Here is a 24353-nt window from a genome sequence, read left to right on the forward strand (position 1 = left end):
TAACCCTTTATAGGTGAAAGGGTTTTTTCCTCTAGCCAGAAAGGATTTAAAGGTGGTTAGCCTTCCCTTTATATTTATGACATTATATATATAGAAACACAGAGCACAGCAAATAAGTTAATAAAAATAACAGTGCAAGCTGATAACTTAATTGGTTAATAACTGAGATTGGTTAATAATTAAATTACATGGTGCTTTAATATCATCTGCCAGAAAGAGCCACAGGAGACACATTAAAGAGTCTCTTGCGGCTCACGAGCTGCAAGTCTATCACTGCACTAGCTGATGCTGCCTCCCAGGAGCAAATCCTGCAGTTGCAGCCCCATGTGACACTGGTTTCTCCTTTCAGAGGAACAGCCGTGTTAGTCTGTATTCGCAAAAAGAAAAGGAGTACTTGTGGCACCTTAGAGACTAACCAATTTATTTGAGCATGAGCTTTCGTGAGCCACAGCTCACTTCATCAGATGTGTACCGTGGAAACTGCAGCAGACTTTATATACACACAGAGAATATGAAACATAGCAGCGGCACTGCTATGGGTACCCGCATGGCCCCACAGTATGCCAACATTTTTATGGCTGATTTAGAACAACGCTTCCTCAGCTCTCGTCCCCTAAAGCCCCTACTCTACTTGCGCTATATTGATGACATCTTCATCATCTGGACCCATGGAAAAGAAGCCCTTGAGGAATTCCACCATGATTTCAACAATTTCCATCCCACCACCAACCTCAGCCTGGTCCAGTCCACACAAGAGATCCACTTCCTGGACACTACAGTGCTAATAAACAATGGCCACATAAACACCACCCTATACCGGAAACCTACTGACCGCTATTCCTACCTGCATGCCTCCAGCTTTCACCCTGACCACACCACACGATCCATCGTCTACAGCCAAGCTCTGCGATACAACCGCATTTGCTCCAACCCCTCAGACAGAGACAAACACCTACAAGATCTCTGTCAAGCTTTCTTACAACTACAATACCCACCTGCAGAAGTAAAGAAACAGATTGATAGAGCCAGAAGAGTTCCCAGAAGTTACCTACTACAGGACAGGCCTAACAAAGAAAATAACAGAACGCCACTAGCGGTCACCTTCAGCCCCCAACTAAAACCCCTCCAACGCATTATTAAGGATCTACAACCTATCCTAAAGGATGACCCAACACTCTCACAAGTCTTGGGAGACAGGCCAGTCCTTGCCTACAGACAGCCCCGCAACCTGAAGCAAATACTCACCAACAACCACATACCACACAACAGAACCACTAACCCAGGAACTTATCCTTGCAACAAAGCCCGTTGCCAATTGTGCCCACATATCTATTCAGGGGACACCATCACAGGGCCTAATAACATCAGCCACACTATCAGAGGCTCGTTCACCTGCACATCCACCAATGTGATATATGCCATCATGTGCCAGCAATGCCCCTCTGCCATGTACATTGGTCAAACTGGACAGTCTCTACGTAAAAGAATAAATGGACACAAATCAGATGTCAAGAATTATAACATTCATAAACCAGTCGGAGAACACTTCAATCTCTCTGGTCACGCAATCACAGACATGAAGGTCGCTATCTTAAAACAAAAAAACTTCAAATCCAGACTCCAGCGAGAAACTGCTGAATTGGAATTCATTTGCAAATTGGATACTATTAATTTAGGCTTAAATAGAGACTGGGAGTGGCTAAGTCATTATGCAAGGTAGCCTGTTTCCTCTTGTTTTTTCCTACCCCCCCACCCCAGATGTTCTGGTTTAACTTGGATTTAAACTTGGAGAGTGGTCAGTTTAGATGAGCTATTACCAGCAGGAGAGTGAGTTTGTGTGTGTATGGGGGTGGGGGGGATGTGAGAAAACCTGGATCTATGCAGGAAATAGCCCGACTTGATTATGTAAAGAGTTGTCACTTTGGATGGGCTTGCACCAGCAGGAGAGTGAATTTGTGTGGGGGGGTGGAGGGTGAGAAAACCTGGATTTGTGCTGGAAATGGCCCACCTGTTGATCACTTTAGATAAGCTATTACCAGCAGGACAGTGGGGTGGGAGGAGGTATTGTTTCATATTCTCTGTGTGTATATAATGTCTGCTGCAGTTTCCACGGTACACATCTGATGAAGTGAGCTGTAGCTCATGAAAGCTCATGCTCAAATAAATTGGTTAGTCTCTAAGGTGCCACAAGTACTCCTTTTCTTTTTGCGAATACAGACTAACACGGCTGTTCCTCTGAAACCTATTTAAAGATAATAAGTATTGGCTCTATACTGTCTGTATTCCAAACTTATGCTATGCTTCCGGGTGACACCCCAGAGAAGTTGGTGTCAGCTCTGCCTAGCCTGCTTGATACCCATTAATACCATCATTGAGAGAAGGCAGACACACCTTGGGATACAGTAAGGTGTGCAGGGACCTGCCTATGGACAGAACTCTGAGGTTTTTCCAGGCCATGTGAGGGACAGCTTGTCTTTTGAACAAAGAAAGAAAGACCATATGGCAAGACAATATAAAAAGCTGCTGCAGCTCCTCCATCTTGTCTTCAGTCCTGCTTCTTATCTCTGGAGGGACTTTGCGACACTGAAGCTTTGAATGAAGGACTGAATGACCCATCCCAGCGGTGGATGTGCTCCAGAGACTTGATTTGAACCTGCAGTTTATTCCATCACTGCTGCAAGGCTGAAACAAGAACTTTGCCATGACTGTATGCAATTGATTCCATTTAACCAATTCTAGCTCTCATCTCTAGCTTTTCCTTTTATGAATAAACCTTTAGATTTTAGATTCTAAAGGATTGGCAACAGCGTGATTTGTGGGTAAGATCTGATTTGTATATTGACCTGGGTCTGGGGTTTGGTCCTTTGGGATCGAGAGAACCTTTTTTCTTTTATTGGGGTATTGGTTTTCATAACCATTTGTCTCCATAACAAGTGGCACTGGTGGGGATACTGGGAAACTGGAGTGTCTAGGGAATTGCTTGTGTGACTTGTAGTTAGCCAGGGGGGTAAAACCAAAGTCTTCTCTGTTTGGCTGGTTTGGTTTGCCTTGGTGTGCATAGAAACCCCAGCCTTGGGCTGTAACTGGCCTGCTTTAAGCAATTTTCCTGAATTGGCACTCTCAGTTGTGTCCCGCCAGAACCAGCCTTATTACAGTGGTACAGTCCTGCTAGGATCCACAGAACCAGGTCAATTAAACTTTGGGTCAGAATGCCATGCTATCCAAATTTGAATTTTGGTATTGGGAGTTTGGTTGGTTAAAAAGCAGTTGCCAAAGGGTGAGCAAAAGAGCATAGGAGGGCCTTGACAAAAAAGCCCTGAAAATTGTGTGTTCAGAAAAGGGGATAAGCTTTAGAAAGAAAGCTACAGATCAAGCACTGAGATATCTGTTAATGGTCAGTGATCAGGAGGTTGGAGCACAGCCCTTACCTGATGCTAAAGAAGCTGCAGAAGCAATGAAACTGCAAGCCCTGAGAGACGGCCTGCAGTTGGAACATGAACAAAAACTGGCAGATATTCGAAAGAAAGAAGCAAGCCTTGACACAACTTGAAAAAGAAGCTTCTGAAAGACAGAAGGAAAGGCTGGCTGCTAAGGAGAGGGTCCGCCAGATGCAACAAAAAACTGACAGACTTCAGCTCCAAGTCAAAAAAGCAATGGAAGAACAGCAGAAATTGTATCCTCTTGAAAGTCCAGTATATAACAATGTTGGTATGTTGCATAACTGAGCAGTTGTCTGAATGTAACCAAATGTACCCCAACACTGCCACCTTTTATGTAAATGCTGTTACTGTGAGTTCAGCAGAGGCTGGCCCCATAAATTGTGCCAATGCTATGTATGGGAGTGGTAATGAAAAATTCATAGAGAGTGTAAAAGTCAATGGTAAAAAGCTGTTTAGGGCAAATTATGGCTTCTAACATCACTCTTCTTAAAGCAGATCTAGTCAAAGAGGAAGATTAACTTACTAAATCAGAGTGTGAATGTTGTAGTCCTCCATGAGACTCCTCTACTACAGGACAGCCCAATAAAGAAAATAACAGAACGCCACTAGCCATCACCTTCAGCCCCCAACTAAAACCTCTCCAACACATCAAGGATCTACAACCTATGCTGAAGGACGACCAATCACTCTCACAGATCTTGGGAGACAGGCCAGTCCTTGCTTACAGACAGCCCCCCAACCTGAAGCAAATACTCACCAGCAACCACACACCACATAACAGAACCACTAACCCAGGAACCTATCCTTCCAACAAAGCCTGTTGCCAGCTGTGTCCACGGATCTATTCAGGGGACACCATCATAGGACCTAATCACATCAGCCACACTATCAGAGGCTCGTTCACCTGCACATCTACCAATGTGATATATGCCATCATGTGCCAGCAATGCCCCTCTGCCATGTACATTGGTCAAACCGGACAGCCTCTACGTAAAAGAATAAATGAGACACAAATCAGACATCAAGAACTATAACATTCAAAAACCAGTCAGAGAACACTTCAATCTCTTTGGTCACTCGATTACAGACCTAAAAGTGGCAATTCAACAAAAAAAACTTCAAAAACCGACTCCAACAAGAGACTGCTGTATTGGAATTAATTTGCAACCTGGATACAATTAACTTAGGCTTTAATAAAGAGTGGGAGTGGATGTGTCATCACACAAAGTAAAACTATTTCCCTATGTTTTATTCCCCCCCTCCCGTTCCTCAGACGTTCTTGTCAACTACTGGAAATGGCCTACCTTGATTATCACTACAAAAGGTCCGTGTCCGTCCCCCCCTCCCCTGCCGCTGTCCTGCCGGTAATAGCTCACTTTACCTGATCATTCTCGTTTCAGTGTGTATGGTAACACCCATTGTTTCATGTTCTCTGTGTATATAAATGTCCCCACTGTATTTTCCACTGAATGCATCCGATGAAGTGAGCTGTAGCTCACGAAAGCTTATGCTCAAATAAATTTGTTAGTCTTTAAGGTGCCACAAGTACTCCTTTTCTTTTTGTGGATACAGACTAACACAGCTGCTACTCTGAAACCTATGAGTTTACTGTAAGCGTGCCTTTAGCCAGAATCCACCTTGAATGGAATGCTACTAACTAAGCATGAAGTTATAGCTGGTGTAAGGAGGTTATTTGCTAAGGATCTTTTGATTGGGGAAAATGTCAAAGCTTTATTCAGTCCAGGTAGCCAGTCACAGACTTCCTAGATAAAAGGTTAGAGGCATTCTCCTTCCCTTTGCCACATACAAGTTCAGGAATCTTTTCCTTCTTGCTACCAGTTTCCACACCATCAGTAGGTAACACAATTAAATCACCTTTCTGCTTTCTTGTTGGAGTCGGTTTTTGAAGTTTTTTTTGTTGAATTGCCACTTTTAGGTCTGTAATCGAGTGACCGAAGAGATTGAAGTGTTCTCCAACTGGTTTTTGAATGTTATAGTTCTTGATGTCTGATTTGTCTGAATGATGTTAAACCTGTGTCTATTGTGGGCAATGATTTGCCTGGGGAGGGTTTCTCCAAGTGTTTGTCTGAGCAAAAAAGCAGTTTGTCTGTGAATGAAGTTTCTGAATGTCTGTCTAAGGTCTCAGAAGTAAATCTGGAATTAGATCAAGCACAGAAAGAACTCATTGGTCAGGAAAATGTTTCTCAGGAGCAGATTAAAGTGGATGGTCAGGTTAAAGCCGTAACTGAGAAAGGAAAGTGTAGATTTTTGATGGGTAATGGATTATTGGCAAGTGCAGCTAGTAAAAGTGAACCTGGAAAAGATAACTGATTTGCTGGAAGTAGCTCAGTGTCATGAAGAGAGCAGCAGTTTATCTGTGGGGAGTGGCAATGGGCCTGGTAAGGAAAGTTTGGATGAGCCTAGGCAGCCTTGTGAGCTGATGGCATTATTTAGTCAGCAGTTTTGGAAGGCAAGGGGAGTGGAAGATGAGTGTCCCTATACCTTACCTGTTACCTGTGTGGAGGATTGTGACAGTGAAGGAAATGTGCCTGTGTCTGTCAAGGGTATTGACTTGTCTATGGAGGGAGCTATGCCAGTCTCCAAGCAGTTGTCTGTGAACAGCCCTGTGTGCTGGGACAAGGGAAATGAGATCTCAAGTAGTGTGTCTGGTAAAGGAGAATGTGTCTCTGGTTCTTCTTTGTCTGTGGAGCAGACAGAAGGGGCCTTTCAGCCTGTGATGGTTGAGGATAGTGCAGTTGTCTCAGAGTTGGTTCTGGATTCAACTAAAGCCCAGGAAGGGAATAGTCCTAAGTTTGTGTCTGCTCGGGAATCATAGAATATCAGGGTTGGAAGGGACCCCAGAAGGTCATCTAGTCCAACCCCCTGCTCGAAGAATGGGAGAATGGCCCTGCAACTCTGTTGCATCCAGTTAGTGTCTATGCAAAATCCCAGAGACCAGACAATTCTGGTGCTTGTATTTTTCCTGTTGCTAATGTGTGGCTGGGAAAGGGTGTAGCAACTCTGTCTAATCAGGGTGATTCCTTGTGCCCTGGCTAAGGTGAGCAGAAAGGTGATTTAATTGTGTTACCTACTGATGGTGTGGAAACTGGTAGCAAGAAGGAAAAGATTCCTGAGTTTGTGTGTGGCAAAGGGAAGGAGAATGCCTCTAGCCTTTTATCTAGGAAGTCTAGAAGTTTGCCTGAAAGGGGATTGTGTAGGAATCCACCTGATGGGCCAGAGGTGATTCTGGATGTAAGTGAGACCCAGAAAGAGTCTGTTGTTGCTCAGGGAAGTGTTCCTTTAGAGCAAGCCCTAGGTGAAGAGGGTAAAGGCAGAATTTCTGTGAGGGGTGAATTGCTGCTTAGAAAAGCTCCTAGGGAAAGGAATCCTCAGGGTAGTCTTTGCAAGCAGTTTACTGCAACTGAAGGGTGTGAAAGTGATTTAACCAAGAAAGTTTCAGTTCCTAACAGCCAGAAATTTTCTGTGGTGAATGGATCCACTGACTTTCCTGTTGAAAGATCCAGGGTGGTTAGCTTTGAGAAGGTCTCAGATGGAGTGAAAGGTGTTAAGAAAGTTGAACGGTCCTATAAGCAAGTGGCTGTGTTTGGCCAGCTTGTTGGGGAGACAAGGTTGTTGAGAGAAGAATGTCTCCACGCTGATTCTGTAAGTGAACAGACTGTGTCTCAGATTCTGAGGGAAGACTGGGTAGCTGAGTCTGCAGAGCAGAACAGCTGTGCAGTTAATCTCTCGAGATTGCAGGGGATGGCAGGTGTACTCATCTCTGGACACTTTGGATATGACTCGTATTCTCTCAGTGAACTTCACATCTGATTTCATGTGGAAGCAGAGTTGGTAAGGGAAGGACAACAGAACTTTGAGTCTAGCTTGTCAGTGAAAATGGATGGTATCTCTTTAAGACAGAGTCCAGCCTTGGAATTGGTAACAGTGAAGGATCTGAACACTGGTGAACAGGCTCCTGTCTGTTTGAATGCAAGTTACCTGACTGACTGGGAGAAGAAAGATTTGCTAATAGCCCTTAGCAGAGAGAGCACACCAAATCAGCCAGTGAATTCTGTTAAGCAAGGGAAATCAGGGGTTGATCCTTCAGGACAAGGAGGAAAGAAAAGAAGTACTTGTGGCACCTTAGAGTCTAACAAATTTATTTGGGCATAAGCTTTCGTGAGCTACAGCTCACTTCATCGGATGCATTCAGTGGAAAACAGTATTGAAACTTTTCACAGCGGAAAAGACATTCCAAACCTGACATGCTGTATGAAAAGGGAAACTGAGGCACACTATCATAATGCTTTCATGGCTAAAGGCCAAGATTCCTATACTATAGGCAACATTAATATCTACATTGATTTGATGTTAATTGGGTTCCAAACATTTGCCAGAGCTTGTATAGATAAAGTAGCTGTTTTCTTTAGCTCTTGGCAAGATCACATGAGACATACAGGAACCATGCTGCAAGAACAGATCCAATCTGCTATTGTTCTAACCAGGTTTTATCTTGGGTTTGTAAAGAGATTCAATCATGTTATTGAACATGACTATGATAAACCATTTCTGTTATACACCAATACTTGCTGTAGTAAAATAAGGCTGGTTCTGGTGGGACCCAACTGAGAGTGCCAATTCAGGGCAAATTGCTTAAAGCAGACCAGTTATACCCCAAGGCTGGGGTTTCTATGCACACCAAGGCAAATCAAACCAGCCAAACAGAAAAGACTTTGGTTTTACCTCACTGGCTAACCACAAGTCAATTCCCTTAGACACTCTAGTTTCCCAGTATCCCCACCAGTGCCACTCGTTATGGGGACAGATGGTTGTTAGGATATAGATATTCAGGCCTGTCTGCAAAAGCCTGTACTTTAAGAATTTAGGTGTATTCTTATCACTTGGCTAGTTAGAGGTATAAAAGAAAGAATCAAAATCACTGGCTGCCAGTGTAAGGTCCTTCTCTTACTGTGACAGTCTGAGGCCCTGTTCTTAGGCTAAGCAGCAGAGGCAGCCATAAACTGGGAAGCGACAGGTCACATCCTCACATTCCAAACTAGTCACATTGAAATAAGGTGCTATTGGGCTGTTAGGAATACAATCCTGTCCTGATAGTGCCTATCACCTCCAGAGAAAGGGAAGTGCCTAGAAAATGTAAAAGGAAACTTAGTTTGATAGCATCCTGTCTGGCAAGAACTCACTTATCAATAGCTGGGATGTGAAATCCTCACTTCTGTATTGTTTTGTCATTATAGTTCCCACTTTGCTATTCTTTATCTGTATAATCTCTGTCTGGTTCTGTGATTGTTTCTGTCTGCTGTATAATTAATTTTGCTGGGTGTAAACTAATTAAGGTGGTGGGATATAATTGGTTACATAATCATGTTACAATATGTTAGGATTGGCTAGTTAAATTTCAGTAAAATGATTGGTTAAGGTATAGCTAAGCAGAACTCAAGTTTTACTATATAGTCTGCAGTCAATCAGGAAGTGAGGGGGTGGGGGTGTGGGTGGGGGAGATGGGAACAGGGAATGGGAGTAAGGAAATTGGAATCATGTTTGGCTAAGGGCAGGAATGGGAACAAGGACACAGGTGTAAGGCTCTGTGGTGTCAGAGCTGGGAAGGAGGATACTAAGGAAGGAAACTGGAATCATGCTTGCTGGAAGTTCACCCCAATAAACATCGAATTGTTTGCACCTTTGGACTTCGGGTATTGTTGCTCTCTGTTCATGCGAGAAGGACCAGGGAAGTAAGTGGGTGAAGGAATAAGCCCCCTAACAATGGTTATGAAAACCAATACTCCAGTAAAAGAAAAAGGGTTCTCTCGATCACAAAGGACCAAGCCCCAGACCCAGGTCAATATACAAATCAGATCTTACCCACAAATCATGCTGCTGCCAATCCTTTAGAATCTAAAATCTAAAGGTTTATTCATAAAAGGAAAAAGCTATAGATGAGAACTAGAATTGGTTAAATGGAATCAATTACATACAGTCATGGCAAAGTTCTTGGTTCAGGCTTGCAGCAGTGATGGAATAAACTGCAGATTCAAATCAAGTCCCTGGAGCACATCCACCGCTGGAATGGGTCTTTCAGTCCTTGGTTCAAAGCTTCAGTGTCGCAAAGTCCCTCCAGAGGTATGAAGCAGGATTGAAGACAAGATGGAGGAGCTGCAGCAGCTTTTTATAGTCTCTTGCCATGTGGTCTTTCTTTCTTTGTTCCAAAGACAAACTGTCCCTCACATGGCCTGGAAACACCTCAGAGTTCTGTCCATAGGCAGGTCCCCGCACACCTTGCTGAGTCCTCAGGCGTGTCTGCCTTCTCTCAATGGGTCAGTTGTGTTGCTGATGGTCCTTAATGGGCCATCCAGCAGGCTAGGCAGAGCTGACACCAACTTGTCTGGGGTGTCACCCAGAAGCATAGCATAAGTTTGAACTACACACAGTATAGAGCCAATACTTATATCTTTAAATACAAAAATGATACATGCATATAGACAGCACAATCCTAACCAGCAAACCATAACCTCATTTTAGACACCTTATTTGACCCCCTTTATACAAGATTTGGTGCCACTATAGAACATTGTTGCAACCAAGTCCTATATGGTGCCAGTTCAAGTCAATAACGTCATAGAAGGTTCATAAACTTTCACTCTTCACAGCTGAGCTTAAAATTAGGCTAAATTTGTCGGCCCAGTTATTACAGTAGGTCCCCATCCCTCACGGCTCCGTTTGTGTGTCTCAGTCCCAACCCACAGCTCCTGCTGTCTCAGCCGTGGGCTCCCACACAGCCCTGCCAGTACTCTTCACGTCTGGTCTGCAGCCCCCTCCAAGCGGCCTAAAAGAATTGGAAATGAAAATTAGTGGGGCACTTGGCATCCTATCAGTTGGGTGACTTGAAGGGGGAAGTCAGAGCACATGAACCCCCTGAGCTGCAGTGCAGGCACTACAGGAAGAGAAGACAGTAGCTAGCTTGTGCTAAATCAAACTCTACCAACATAAATCAAAATCACCACAACCACATTTCAGCTCACAGCACTTGACTGTTAAGCCGAGTGCTCTGATCCCTCAGCAACAGAGCCGCAGTGGTCAGTTGAACAGCATGACAAGGGGTGACAAACTCTGCAGCATCTAATCATGTATTATTCTATCCCTGCAGGGTAAAAGCGATTCTCTGAAGGAAAGAGGACTGCCACTGGATGTTGTTGGGTGTCTGTCTTATTTGTGAGGGGCAGAAATGTGCCCTTGGAAGTTTAATAATGAAAAAAGGAGAGGGAGGTATGTGTGTGGGGGGACAAACAGAGAGAGAAATTGAGAGAGGAATGGCTTAAATTATTTTCTCTTGAGACCAAAGCCAGGCATGGAGTTTTTGGGGGAACGGGTTAGGTTGGATTGGAATTTGGCTTCCTCTCTCATTGGCTGTAGGGATGGAAGATCATCTGTGGAAAGAGAAATTTAGAGGAATACAATACAGTGTAGCCTGATCTATAGATTATGTATTAATTATATTGTTTACTTAAGAATTCTCAGTTATCGCTTTGAAGGTTGACAGGTTCTTGTTCCAAGATCATACCTGGTACTATTAAAATGATGATATAATTGGGAACCCTGATGAGCACAGCTGCAGTGCTCACACTATAGGATCCCTTTTTTATTTACCATAGTTTATTAATACATTTGGTAAAGTCACACACACTCTAACCCAGCAAGGTTGATAGAGAGAATACAGAATGTCTATCTGAATGTCTATATACTCACACCATCCCTTGCAGAACAACCTGAAATGTTAGCCATTATCTTCCTCATCACCATCAGTGGTCATCATCCTGGCTTCTCCCAAGGGCTACATCTCTCTCTCCCCACTACCTTCATACAGGCTGGGATGCAATTCTTATAATATGTTCTGCTAATGCATATTCAGTAGGGGGGTTCTCTTCTCTTCCTTATTTGAATTTCCTCACTCTACTAATGTTGAGGTGCCCCTCTCCTATAGGTTGGTGTATTACTGACCTCAACTTATCATATACATCAATTCATTGACATGGTACCCTTGTGGTCAGATAGCTGTGGATATTCTATCCAAAAGCTGGTGTTAGCTCATGTTCCTGTGGTTGTCTGGTGTCATTACGGACAAATTCCCCCTTACACACTCTATTTCCATTTCCCCAAAACTTAGGGGTGACGGTTAGGCCATTTATCTGTGCCAAAGTTCATAGGCCTCAAGACTTATGCTAACTGCTGAAGCCAGTGTCTTACAGAGTACAGGCCTGTAGGTTCCTTGCATTACTGCTGAATATTAATAAAGGCAGAATATAAAGAAGGCAAGGCAGTGAATGTAAGAAAGGCAAGCTAGCCCTATAGGCTACAGGTCCCCACCCTTGATACTGTGATTGTTAATGAGCCCTATCACATAAATTTAGGGCCTTACCCTTTGTTTAAACCTGTGCTTTTACATAACACAACAGAGAACAGATAAAGGGGAATTGCTGCTTTCCCAGTTAGCATATGTGCCTATGTGGTGTAACAAAATTTTAGACCCTGTGACCTTGCACTCCAATCGACCATAAAAATATCTTGATGTTTGGATATTACACAATACTGGCCATTTCTACCACACTTTGCCCTTCTCATAAGAGCCTCTTGCTTTGGTTAGCCTGAGAGGGAAGACAATGACAACGGATTCTGTTGTACTTTCCTTCTGGATGCACATCGGTGTGTTCACTTCAAACATATTGTCTGTGCCAATGTACCAATACCCCATTTTAGAACAGGCCATTGGTGGAATTTTTCATGATTGGGTGTTATACTACCAGAGGAGATACATTGGTGAGTTTGTTGTAGACATTGTCTTCATGGTGACCTACTGAGTGGATAGCTGACAGGTTACCAAACACATCCTTGAACATAGTCAAATAAGCTGTGGATGGGACACATAAGGGTTTTTTGCCATGGCTTAATCTTGTGGGACTTGATGTTGTGGGCATTTACCAATTTTTAATTTGATAACTTAATTCCTTTCATGATCCCCCAAAACCTGAGATGTCTAGGGAAGTCTGTTTCCATTGTGCTGCTTACATTTCATTTGGCAAATACAATTAACCCTTTAAGACAAGGTATGTTTACAATGATCTATTACCTTGTGTAAAACCAACACGTGCTTTTACATACTTGAGGGGTAGACAATCTGAGCACTGAAGCCTTAGAAACAAAATACCAGAATGAAATACAAACAAATAGCTAACAAGATTTCTTCCCAGTACATTGTACGGAACTGACCTATACACCTCCTTGCCCTATTGGGCATGATTTCCCCAACACCATGTTACCTAGGCTGGAACCTGATTTTTGTATTTCCAATGATTGGATTATGTTTAACAATTTATAGCACAGCTAACCTATATATTTTCATATAATAAAACATTGTACCTATAATATAGCTATTAATGCTACATTAATGTTACAGTGGTTTGCTCAATGTACTTTTGGATTTTAATATGGGTTCTGGCAAAAAAAACCTGGCCCCATTGCCTTACAAACCACAAATCAAAATTATATATACTGTATAAATATAATTTAGTTGCAATTAAATTGTTCATTGAGACAAATTATATTGTCTCACATATGTAAATATAACTTAAGTGTATTTATGACTGACTTTTGCAAGAATTGAACGATTGCTGGTGTTTTATAAGAGCACACCCATGGTGGTTAAACCCTAATTAGAATATTGAAATAGTGTGGTACCACGAGACAAAACACACAGTAAACAACACTGGGGACAGATAAGGCTCTTGCTTTTGTCAGTTAGAGGTACAACCACATAAAACACAAACACACCTACAAAGACCCAAACACACACGAGGAGGAAGAGGAGACATGCAATAGGCATTCAAGGAAGAGGAACATACCCCCAAAACACAAACATACACACAAGAACCATAACATGAGACACACAAGCTTCACATAAACAAGAGATTCAAATATACACAACCTAGACCCCCACACAAATCCAAATATGAGGTAAGGAAAGATATAACTCCTCCTTGGCGGGGGTGGGGGGAAGATAGCTCAGTGGTTTGAGCATTAGCACCTGCTAAACCCAGGGTTGTGAGTTCAATCCTTGAGGGGGCCATTTACATATCTGGGGCAAAAATTGGGGATTGGTCCTGCTTTGAGCAGGGGTTTGGACAAGATGACCTCCTGAGGTCCCTTCCAACCCTGATATTCTAGGCCCTGGTCTACACTAGGAGTTTAGGTCGAATTTAGCAGCGTTAAATTGATGTAAACCTGCACCCGTCCACATGATGAAGCCCTTTTTTTCGACTTAAAGGGCTCTTAAAATCAATTTCCTTAATCCTCCTCTGACAAGTGTATTAGCTCTTACATTGGCCTTGCCGGGTCAAATTTGGGGTACTGTGGATGCAATTAGTTGGTATTGGCCTCCGGGAGCTATCCCAGAGTGCTCTATTGTGACCGCTCTGGACAGCGCTCTCAACTCAGTTGCACTGGCTCCTCTAGCACTTGCACCAGGAAATTGTCCCCTATGCCTTCCAAAAACTTCCTGGATTGTCTATGCACCACTGTATTGCTCTCCCAGCAGATATCAGGAAAATTAAAGTCACCCATGAGAACCAGGGCATGCGATCTAGTAGCTTCCGCGAGCTGCCGAAAGAAAGCCTCATCCACCTCATCCCCCCTGGTCCAGTGGTCTATAGCAGACTCCCACCACTACATCACTCTTGTCGCTCACACTTCTAAACTTAATCCAGAGACACTCAGGTTTTTCTGCAGTTTCGTACCGAAGCTCTGAGCAGTCATACTGCTCCCTTACATACAGTGCTACTCCCCCACCTTTTCTGCCCTGCCTGTCCTTCCTGAACAGTTTATAACCACCCATGACAGTACTCCAGTCATGTGAGTTATCCCACCAAGTCTCTGTTATTCCAATCACATCATAATTCCTTGACATCACCAGGACCTCCAGTTCTCCCTGCTTGTTTCCAAGGCTTTGTGCATTCGTATATAAGCACTTGAGATAACCTGCTGATCGCCCCTCATTCTTAGTATGAGGCAGGAGCCCTCCCCTCACAGACATTCCTGCCTGTGCTTCCTCCCGGTATCCCGCTTTCCCACTTACCTCAGGGCTTTGGTCTCCTTCCCCTGGTGAACCTAGTTTAAAGCCCTCCTCACTAGGTTAGCCAGCCTGCTCGCAAAGATGCTCTTCCCTCTCTTCGTAAGGTGGAGCCCATCTCTGCCCAGCACTCCTCCTTCATGGAACACCATCCCATGGTCAAAGAATCCAAAGCCTTCTCTCCGACACCACCTGCGTAGCCATTCGTTGACTTCCACTATTCGACGGTCCCTACCCAGGCCTTTTTCTTTGTCAGGCTTGACAAAGCCCTGGTTGGGATGATTTAATTGGGGATCGGTCCTGCTTTGAGCGGGGGTTGGACTAGATGACTTCCTGAGGTCTCTTCCAACTCTGATATTCTATGATTCTATGATTCTATGATTTCCTTCCACGGGGAGGATGGACGAGAACACCACTTGCGCCTCAAACTCCTTTATCCTTCTTCCCAGAGCCACGTAGTCCGCAGTGATCCGCTCAAGGTCATTCTTGGCAGTATCATTGGTGCCCACGTGGAGAAGCAGGAAGGGGTAGCGATCCGAGGGCTTGATGAGTCTCGGCAGTCTTTCCATCACATCACGAATCTTAGCCCCCGGCAAGCAGCAGACTTCTCGGTTTTCCCAGTCAGGGCGGCAGATAGATGATTCAGTCCCCCGGAGTAGAGAGTCCCCGACCACCACCCACCCGCCTCCTTCTCTTGGGAGTGGTGGTCATGGAACCCCCCATCTCAGGACAGCGCATCTCATGCCTTCCAACCAGCGGAGTCTCCTTCTGCTTTCTCCCCCCAGACATATCATGTGGTCCACTCTCCGCAATGGTACCTGTGGAGAGAACATGAAAGTGGTTAGTTACCTGTGTCCGCGTTGCTGGAACCCGGACATTCCCCCTTCTTCTTCTGGAAGTCACATGTTGCCAAGCTTCTTCACTGGCCTCTTGGCTCCGCTGTGCAACCTGCTCTAAATCTTTAGAGCTTTGTGCCTGTAGAAGCATATCCTGACTTTTGTCCAGAAAATCCTCAGATTCTCGTATGCAACGCAGGGTCGTTATCTGTTGCTCCAGACCTTCAATCTTCTCTTCCAGTATGGAGACCAGCTTGCACTTTGTGCACACAAAGTTGCTTCTGTCCTGTAGAAGAAAGACAAACATGGCACATCCAGTGCAGGTCACAATAGCTGAACCCCCCCCTTCCATACCACCTTCTTACTATGAGCTTCCTCAGAGAAGTTGGCAAGATGTAAGCCTCACTGGGCTCACTCCAGGCAAACTCCCAGGCAAACTCCTGCTGTGTGCTGCTCTGCTGTCCCCCGCTGCTCAGCTGGTTCGCCGCCGCTCAGCTGGTTCCCAAAGCTCTGGCTATTTTTAAACAGCCAGGCTCCCCTGAAACAAACAAACAGACCGCACATTCCCCGTGCTAAACCATTACTTCAACTAAAGCAATGCATCAGTAGCCTTTCTTATCAGGATGGGAGGCTCACATCGAGGCCAGGAGGCAGGGAGTTAGGAACAGACAAAGAACAGAAACCGGGAGTCGAGACAGGCTAGAAACAAGGACGGGGGTGGTCACAGGAATGCAGTATCTAAGGAACACTCCTCCTGGTGCATGATGTACTTGCTTGTAAATAATGGTGGGCCCGAAACCAAAATGGAGTCACATATGCTAACTTTTCCTTAACAGGGGCAGCAGGGGTAGATCAAGCTGGCTGGGCTGAGGGGCCAATCGGGGCGGGGGGGGGAGGGGCGGGAGATGAGTCTGGCTGGGCCATGGGATGCAGCTACCCACGTGGCAATGGGCTGGAGAAGCTAGGCTGCAGGAGGAAGGAGTTGGATGGAGGCCCCTGGCAGTCAGTCTGTGTGCACAGGGCTGGCATACCCAGCTGCTGGTCCAGCGTCTCTGTAACTAGTTCCCTGAGTAAAGAGCCTGTGCAGTGTTAGGGACACTGTGTCCTTGTGTTATCAGCTTACAGCTCATGAACCAGGCAGGGAGAGGATGGACAAACTGGGCCCGTGGGCCGACCTGGGCCAAGGGGAAGGGAGAGGCCAGGCTGACTGGACTGAGGGCTGCTGCATTTCTAGCAGCCAGGCCTGCCCTACCCTGTGGCTAGGGTCTCTGCTCCTCTCGCTGCATGTGTGTGTGTGTGTGTTTGTGTTTGGGTGGGGCTGAGGGTGGGTATGTAGATGGGTGTGTGTGTACTGGTGTGTGGCATACGTGGATGGGGATGTCTGGGTGTGTGTCTAGATGGGAATGTGGGTGTTAACCTTGCATCATTCCTTCCTCCACAACCATAACGACACCCCACATGGGAACCGGGCTCTATGGGTGACAGCGGGGAACGAGCAGCCATTGGCACATCCTGTGGCCTGGTGGAGTCACCAACCGTTAGCCCATTGCCCAATCCCGGGTTGGGAAACTTCCCCTGTGTGTGCAGGGTTTTCCCCACCGTCCCGGGGAGAGCAGCCTGCCCCAGGCCACAGGCAGGGATCCAGCAACGTCCCAACCACCAACCGAGCCCCGGTGAGCCACAGGGGCTGGGCAATGCAGGACCGGGGAGGGATAGCTCAGTGGTTTGAGCACTGGCCTGCTAAACCCAGGGTTGTGAGTTCAATCCTTGAGGGGGCCATTTAGGGATCTGGGGCAAAAATTGCAGATTGGTCCTGCTTTGAGCAGGGGGTTGGACCAGATGACCTCCTGAGGTCCCTTCCAATCCTGATATTCTATGATTCTATGACAGGTCCTTGGACCTTGCTCCCTGCCTGGGATGGGCTGGGCCTGGTCCAGGCTGATGGAGTTGGGGGCAGCCCCGTTAGGGCCAGATCTGGGCCTGCCCTGGGACTGGGAGGTGTCAAAGCCCTGAGCCCGTGAGCACCGGGGACACTGCACGGTGAATGGGACAGGGCCCTGGCTGGGTTGCTGCCCTTGCTATGCCCAGGGACCGGAGCAGGGACCTGGGCAGGGACTGATTGGGGCAGGGGATTTTGGTTATGGGGTACCCAGGGCACCCAATAAGGGGATAAACCTGTAGCAGGGTAGAGTCACTGGGGAACCTGGGTCAGAACTCCTGGTTCCATCCCCAGTCTGGGAGGGGAGTGGGATCTAGTGGGTTAGAGCAGTGGGGGCTCAGAGTCAGGACTCCTGGGTTTCATTCCCATCCTTGGGGAAACACTGGGCTGAGGATCACAGGGGGAGGTGCAACAGGCACTGGGGCTGGGGGGTTCTCAGTGTCTCAGCATCCTGCCCTGTGCCCGCTTCCTCCCTAACTCCCTGCCCCACCTGGAGAAGGAGACTCAGGGACACTCATCTCTGACAGGAGCCCCAGGATTTGGGTGAGCTGAGAATGGAGCCCAGTTAGGGGGGAAATGCAGAGGAAGGGTCACTGCGGATTGACCTGGGGGGGGGGGGGCTGGAAGCAGAAGCGGACCCTGACTCACTGCACTCAGGGGGTGACTCTGGATTGATCCCCAGGGCAGCTGAGACCACATTCTTGGCAAGAGGGTGAAAGGCAGATTGGAGAACAGCTGGAACTCGGACTCCTGGGTTCTATCCCAGATTCTGGCAGAGGAGTGGGGTCTAGTGCTTTGAGGAGGGTGGCGGGGGGCTGGGAGTCAGGACATTGGATGCATTATAGACAACGCAGTAATGCTGACAGTTCAGTTTGTGGCTGGATGCTCTGCTAGGCGTGGTTCTCCACAGGGGTTTAGGAGCCCTGGGTTTCATTCCCTGCTTTTTAGGATGAGGATTTCCAAGGGCCCCCCCTCCACCCCCACCCCACATGCAGGCCAAATCCTGGGGTGTGTCCATGGGAGTTGGCCCCCCAGAGGGAGCTGAAGAACTTAACTGGAACTTCTCTCTGCTCAGTTTCCACACCTGTAACAGGGGGAGAAGAAACTTTTCCTTCCCTGCTTCCTGTGTAGGGTGAGCTCTGCCTGCATTTCACTCTGTGTCTGGGACACTCAAAGCTGAAAAAAGAAAAGTACTCCTTTTCTTTTTGCGAATACAGACTAACACGGCTGCTACTCCAAAACCTGTCAAAGCTGAAAGGGGCCCTGATCTCAGTCAGGGTCTGTGCAGCACCTGGCACAATGGGGCCCTGATCTCGAATGGGGTAATGAGGCTTTAGGGGTAGAATGGGCTGGCAGGGGGAGGGGTTGAGGCCTAGGAGGTTCCATGGAGGAGGCAGATCCCCACCATCGTGTCTCCATCCATCTCCCCCCTCTCCCCAGTGCAGGTCCATCCAGTGACAGACACGGCAATGGGCCTGAGGGGACCCCACTGCTTGCTATTCCTGACCGTCCTCCTGCTGGCCGCATGCCTGGCCCACTTCAGACTGCCCAACAGCTTCCAGTGGTTCGTGAGAGAACATGTTGATTTCCCCAAGACCAGCACCACTAATGACCATCGCTCCTGCACCCTCATTATGCCGCGCTGGAACCTGACCACTCCCTTCTGCAAACCCTCCCACACGTTCATCCACGCCCCTGCCAGCCAGCTCCAGGCCATCTGCGGCCACGATGGGACATGTGACAGATGCTACCACTGTGACAGTAAGGCAGCCTTCCGCCTCACCACCTACTGGGTGGAGCCCGGCTCCCACCCGGGCGCTGCACGTACCAAGGCAGAGCCCACACCAGCAGGATCAGCCTGACCTGCAGCCAGGAAAGGCACATGCACTTTGACAGAGTCCGGTAGAGCCCAGGTGCTGGCCATGCGCAGGGGGTCCCCTGCTGCCCCTTTTGCTCCTGGGAAGCCTTCTGTTCTTGGGGCTCTCCTGTCCCATCCCTGCCCCTCCTGGGCAGCACCCACGATGAGTGTCCACAGGGACATTCAGCATCTCCCCTAATCCCACAGGCCGGCAGCTTGGGGCCTGCGGAGGGTGGGGGTTCCCACCCTGGGTGCCCAGTTTCCATCCACATGAGTGAAAATCCGGACACCCAGCCCCCCTGACTGGCACTGGGACTCTCAGCCCAAGCCCAGAGCCCACCTCACTGGGTGCCCATCATACAGTACAGCTGCCCCCTCCCACCCTGCATCCAGGGGGTATCAGAGGCAGGTTGTGGGGAGAAGATTGTCCCAGGTGGGGCCCTGGAAGCTCTCACTGAGTTTTGTTTCCTTGCTGCTTCTTGCAATAAAACACTTTCCTGCCAATGCAGAACGAGTTGGTGTGTTTGGAGGTTTGGGGGCATTTTCAGGCTCTCAATGAGGCCTGTTTGCCTTGCTGAGCCTGACGCTGAGCTGTGGAGTGACAAGGAAAAACTCCAGGAAGAAACAAAACCCTCAGGGGGAGGGGTGCCCTGTTTAGGGTACGGACAATGTGGTCAGAGGGTGTCATGGTGGGACTGAGACGCACTCTGATCCTACCCAGGGGGGACACACCTCAGCTTGGCCTGTCTCTGAAAGGAGGGTCCCAGCCAGCTTGGCTGGAGATCAATATAAAGGCTGCGGGTGGGCAAACTTCATCAGCCCGGAACGTGTCCTCTTAGCTCGCTCTCGGCTCTACCAGGTGGACTCTGGGTTTAGTTCCCATGTAGCCATTTGCTGCCAGTATTTTCCCTTGTGAGTTCACCAATGACTGTTAAATAAATTTCCCCTGGATTTCAGTGCACCCCAGGCCGGTGCTGTGCGTCCAGGGGGGTGGTGACCGCAGAGGAACCTGGGGACCTGGGGCCCCGTCCCTCTGCCAGCAGCGAGTCTGTGAATGCCGTGTGTGCCGGGGAGCCGGGGCTGGGCACCGCAGGGGGATGCTCGGGGGTTGGCATATGCCTGTTGCTCCAGAAGAATGGCCATCCTAGGTCAGACCAATGGGCCAGTGGCCTGTCTCTGAGAGCAGCCGATACCAGTGATCCATCCCTTGCCAGCCAGGCCCTGAGAAGGCATCACCCCCGGGTATGGGGCAAAGTGGGAACAGAAGTGCACACAGCACCTGCCATGAGTAGGGAATGGGGGACCCTGGTGTAGGAAGGGGGCAATGGGGGGGCACATGGAGACCCTGGAAAGGAAGAGATTGGGGGGAGATGTGAGGAGCCCCTTGAGGGTAAGGGCTCCAGGATTGTGAAAGCTTCCCTTGTGTGTGCGGGGTTTTCCCAGCCGTCATGGTGACAGCAGCCTGCCCCAGACCACAGAGTGCTAGAGGGGATCCTGTCCGACACCTGCGACATCCCAACCGACACCCGAGGAGCCAGCAGTCCTGGGCAGCGCGGAACGGACACTCGGGCGTCGCTCCCTGCCTGGGATGGGATGGGGCCAGTCCAGGCTGACGGGGTCATGGGCAGCCCCCATAGGGCCAGATCTGGGCCTGCCCTGGGACTGTGGGGGTGTCAAAGCCCCAAGCCTGTGAGCACCAGGGGACACTCCAGGGGGAATGGGACAGGATCCGGCACAGAGGGTCCTGGCAGGACCCCATGGCTGGTGCCAGTGAAGAAGCGTGGCTGGGAACAGGCCCTGGAGCCAGCCCCTCCCTGCTCGTTATATGCGGGGTCCGGGTTTTTCAGGGGGAGAAGACAGAAGAAACAGAGAGTCAGACTGGACAATGTATCTAGCCATCCTGGTCTGTCCCAGATCCCTCCTTGGCCCAGCCAACCCGGCCTGCCCCAGATCCCCTCTGGGCCCAGTCAGCCTGGGTTCCCCTACTGCAACAGGACACATCAGGGGATCAGATGGCGACATGTTCAGCTGGTGAGAAAGCCCCAGATCAGCCCCTGGCACAGAGTGACAGAGTGACACACAAACACTGACAACACACTGACTCGGACACACACACACCCCCAAGTACACATGCATACTAGGGTTGGCAAATTTCTACTTGCACAAAACTGAACACCCTTTCCTCGCCCCCTGCCCTGCCCCTTCTCCAAGACCCCACCCCCACTCACTCCATCCCCCCTCCCCCGTCACTCACTCTCCCCACCCTCACTCACTTGCTCATTTTCACTGGGCTGGCTCAGGGGGCTGGGGTGTGGGAGGGGGTGAGGGCTCTGGCTGGGGTTGCGGGCTCTGGGGTGGGACCAGAAATCAGGGGTTCAGGGTGCAGGATGGGGCTCGGGGGCCAGTGGAGAAGGGTGGCTAGGAATTGGCCCTAGAGCCAGCTCCTCCCCAGTTGTTATATGCGGGGTCCGGGTTGTTCGTGGGAGAAGACAGAGAAGAAACAGAGAGTCAGACTGGACAATGTATCCAGCCACCCTGGTCTGTCCCAGATCCCTCCTGGGACAGGGAGTGTGGGGGAGGGGGTGAGGAATCAAACTGGGGGTGTGGGCTCCTATGTGGGGCCGGTGATGAGGGATTTGGGGTACAGGAGGGGGATCAGGGCTGGGGCAGGGGCGCAGCAGAGGGAGTGAGGGCTCTGGCTGGGGATACAGGCTCTGGGGTGGCGCTGGGGATGAGAGGTTTGGCGTGTAGAAGGGTGCTCTGGGCTTGGACTGAGGGTTTTGGAGGGTGAGGGGGGAATTGGGGCTGGGGCAGGAGGTTGGGGTGCAGGAGGGGCTCAGGGGTGCAGGCTACGGGTGGCACTTACCTCAAGGAGCTCCCAGAAGCAGCAGCATGTCCCCTTTCTGGCTCCTATGTGGAGGCATAGTCAGGCAGCTCTGTGTGCTGCCCTGTCTGAAGGTGCCACCCCCGCATCTCCCATTGGCCCTGGTTCCCAGGAGTCGTCTCTCCTGGGCGTGGTTCCTGGCCAGTGTGAGCTGGGGCGGTGCTTGGGCAGGGGCAGTGTGAGGAGCCCCCTGGCTGCCCGTACGCGTACGAGCCGGAGGGGAGACATGCTGGCTGCTTGCTGGGAGCCATATGGCAGGGAGGCTAGCAGGAGACTGCCAGCCCCACTGTACAGCACTGCCAACCAGACACTGCCAAGCAGACGCCCGGACACCCGAATGTATACACATGCACTTTGTACGCACAAACACACACTGCACAGACACACTCCTGGTCATACACACTCTGGTTCGGTCTCTCTTTCTCTTGCTCTCTCTCACACACACACTGCAGGGCTGGGACACACACCCAGGAGAGACGACTGAGCCCCACATCCCCTCCAGCCCTCGCCCTTCCCACAGGCCCTGGGGCTGAGGTGGCACCGGGAAGGCAGGACTGGCTCTTTCTGGCTCTGCTGGGTATGGGTGTCTCTAGCAGCCAGGACTGCCCCTCCCCTGGCTGGGTGGCTGCCCCTCTTGATGCCCAGGGACTTTGACAGGGAACCTGGGCAGGGACTGACTGGGGCAGAGGGTTGTGGTTACGGGGTACCCAGAGCACCAGTAATGGGGTAGAGTTACTGGGGTTGTGCAGTTAGAGGGTCTGGGAGCCAGGACTTCTGTGTCCATAGAATCATAGAATATCAGCGTTGGAAGGGACCTCAGGAGGTCATCTAGTCCAACCCCCTGCTCAAAGCAGGACCGATCCCCAACTAAATCATCCGAGCCAGGGCTTTGTCAAGCCTGACCTTAAAAACTTCTAAGGAAGGAGATTCCACCACCTCCCTAGGTAACCGATTCCAGTGCTTCACCACCCTCCTAGTGAAAAAGTGTTTCCTAATATCCAACCTAGGCCTCCCCCACTGCAACTTGAGACCATTGCTCCTTGTTCTGTCATCAGCTACCACTGAGAACAGTCTAGATCCATCCTCTCTGGAACCCCCTTTCAGGTAGTTGAAAGCAGCTATCAAATCCCCACTCATTCTTCTCTTCCGCAGACTAAACAATCCCAGTTCCCTCAGCCTCTCCTCATAAGTCATGTGTTCCAGTCCCCTAATCATTTTTGTTGCCCTCCGCTGGACTCTTTCCAATTTTTCCACATCCTTCTTGTAGTGTGGGGCCCAAAACTGGACACAGTACTCCAGATGAGGCCTCACCAATGTTGAATAGAGGGGAACAATCATGTCCCTTGATCTGCTGGCAATGCCCCTACTTATACATCCCAAAATGCCATTGGCCTTCTTGGCAACAAGGGCATACTGTTGACTCATATCCAGCTTCTCATCTCCTGTAACCCCTAGGTCCTTTTCTGCAGAACTGCTGCTGAGCCATTCAGGCCCTAGTCTGTAGCGGTGCATGGAATTCTTCCGTCCTAAGTGCAGGACTCTGCACTTGTCCTTGTTGAACCTCATCAGATTTCTTTTGGCCCAATCCTCTCATTTGTCTAGGTCCCTCTGTATCCTATCCCTACCCTCCAGCGTATCTACCTCTCCTCCCAGTTTAGCGTCATCTGCAAACTTGCTGAGGGTGCAATCTACACCATCCTCCAGATCATTAATGAAGATATTGAACAAAACTGAACTCAGGACGCTTGGGGCACTCCACTTGATACCGGCTGCCAGCTAGACATGGAGCCATTGATCACTACCCATTGAGCCCGACAATCTAGCCAGCTTTCTATCCACCTTATAGTCCATACTTCTTTAACTTACTGACAAGATACTGTGGTAGACCATGTCAAAAGCTCTGCTAAAGTCAAGGAACAACACGTCCACCGCTTTCCCCTCATCCACAGAGCTAGTTATCTCATCCTAGAAGGCAATTAGATTAGTCAGGCATGACTTGCCCTTGATGAATCCATGCTGACTGTTCCTGATCACTTTCCTCTCATGTAAGTGCTTCAGAATTGATTCCTTGAGGACCTGCTCCATGATTTTTTCCAGGGACTGAGGTGAGGCTGACTGGCCTGTAGTTCCCCGGATCCTCCTTCTTCCCTTTTTTAAAGATGGGCACTACATTAGCCTTTTTCCAGTCATCCGGGACCTCCCCTGATTGCCATGAGTTTTCAGAGATAATGGCAAATGGCTCTGCAATCACATCTGCCAACT

The 24353-nt window shown here is 48.8% G+C and overlaps 1 long non-coding RNA gene across 1 annotated transcript; it reads right to left on the reverse strand.

Moving 5' to 3' along the window:
• Positions 1–9407: 9407 nt before the first annotated feature.
• Positions 9408–22148, reverse strand: LOC125622652 (uncharacterized). The gene is made up of 4 exons (XR_007352763.2): positions 22074–22148; positions 15776–15948; positions 14581–15696; positions 9408–10281 (listed from the first exon to the last, which is right to left on the reverse strand). It is a non-coding gene; the product is annotated as an uncharacterized LOC125622652 (long non-coding RNA).
• Between the last annotated feature and the right edge of the window lie 2205 nt (positions 22149–24353).

Source organism: Caretta caretta, chromosome 13, assembly GCF_965140235.1.
Source record: "Caretta caretta isolate rCarCar2 chromosome 13, rCarCar1.hap1, whole genome shotgun sequence".
NCBI classification, from domain to species: Eukaryota; Metazoa; Chordata; order Testudines; family Cheloniidae; genus Caretta; species Caretta caretta.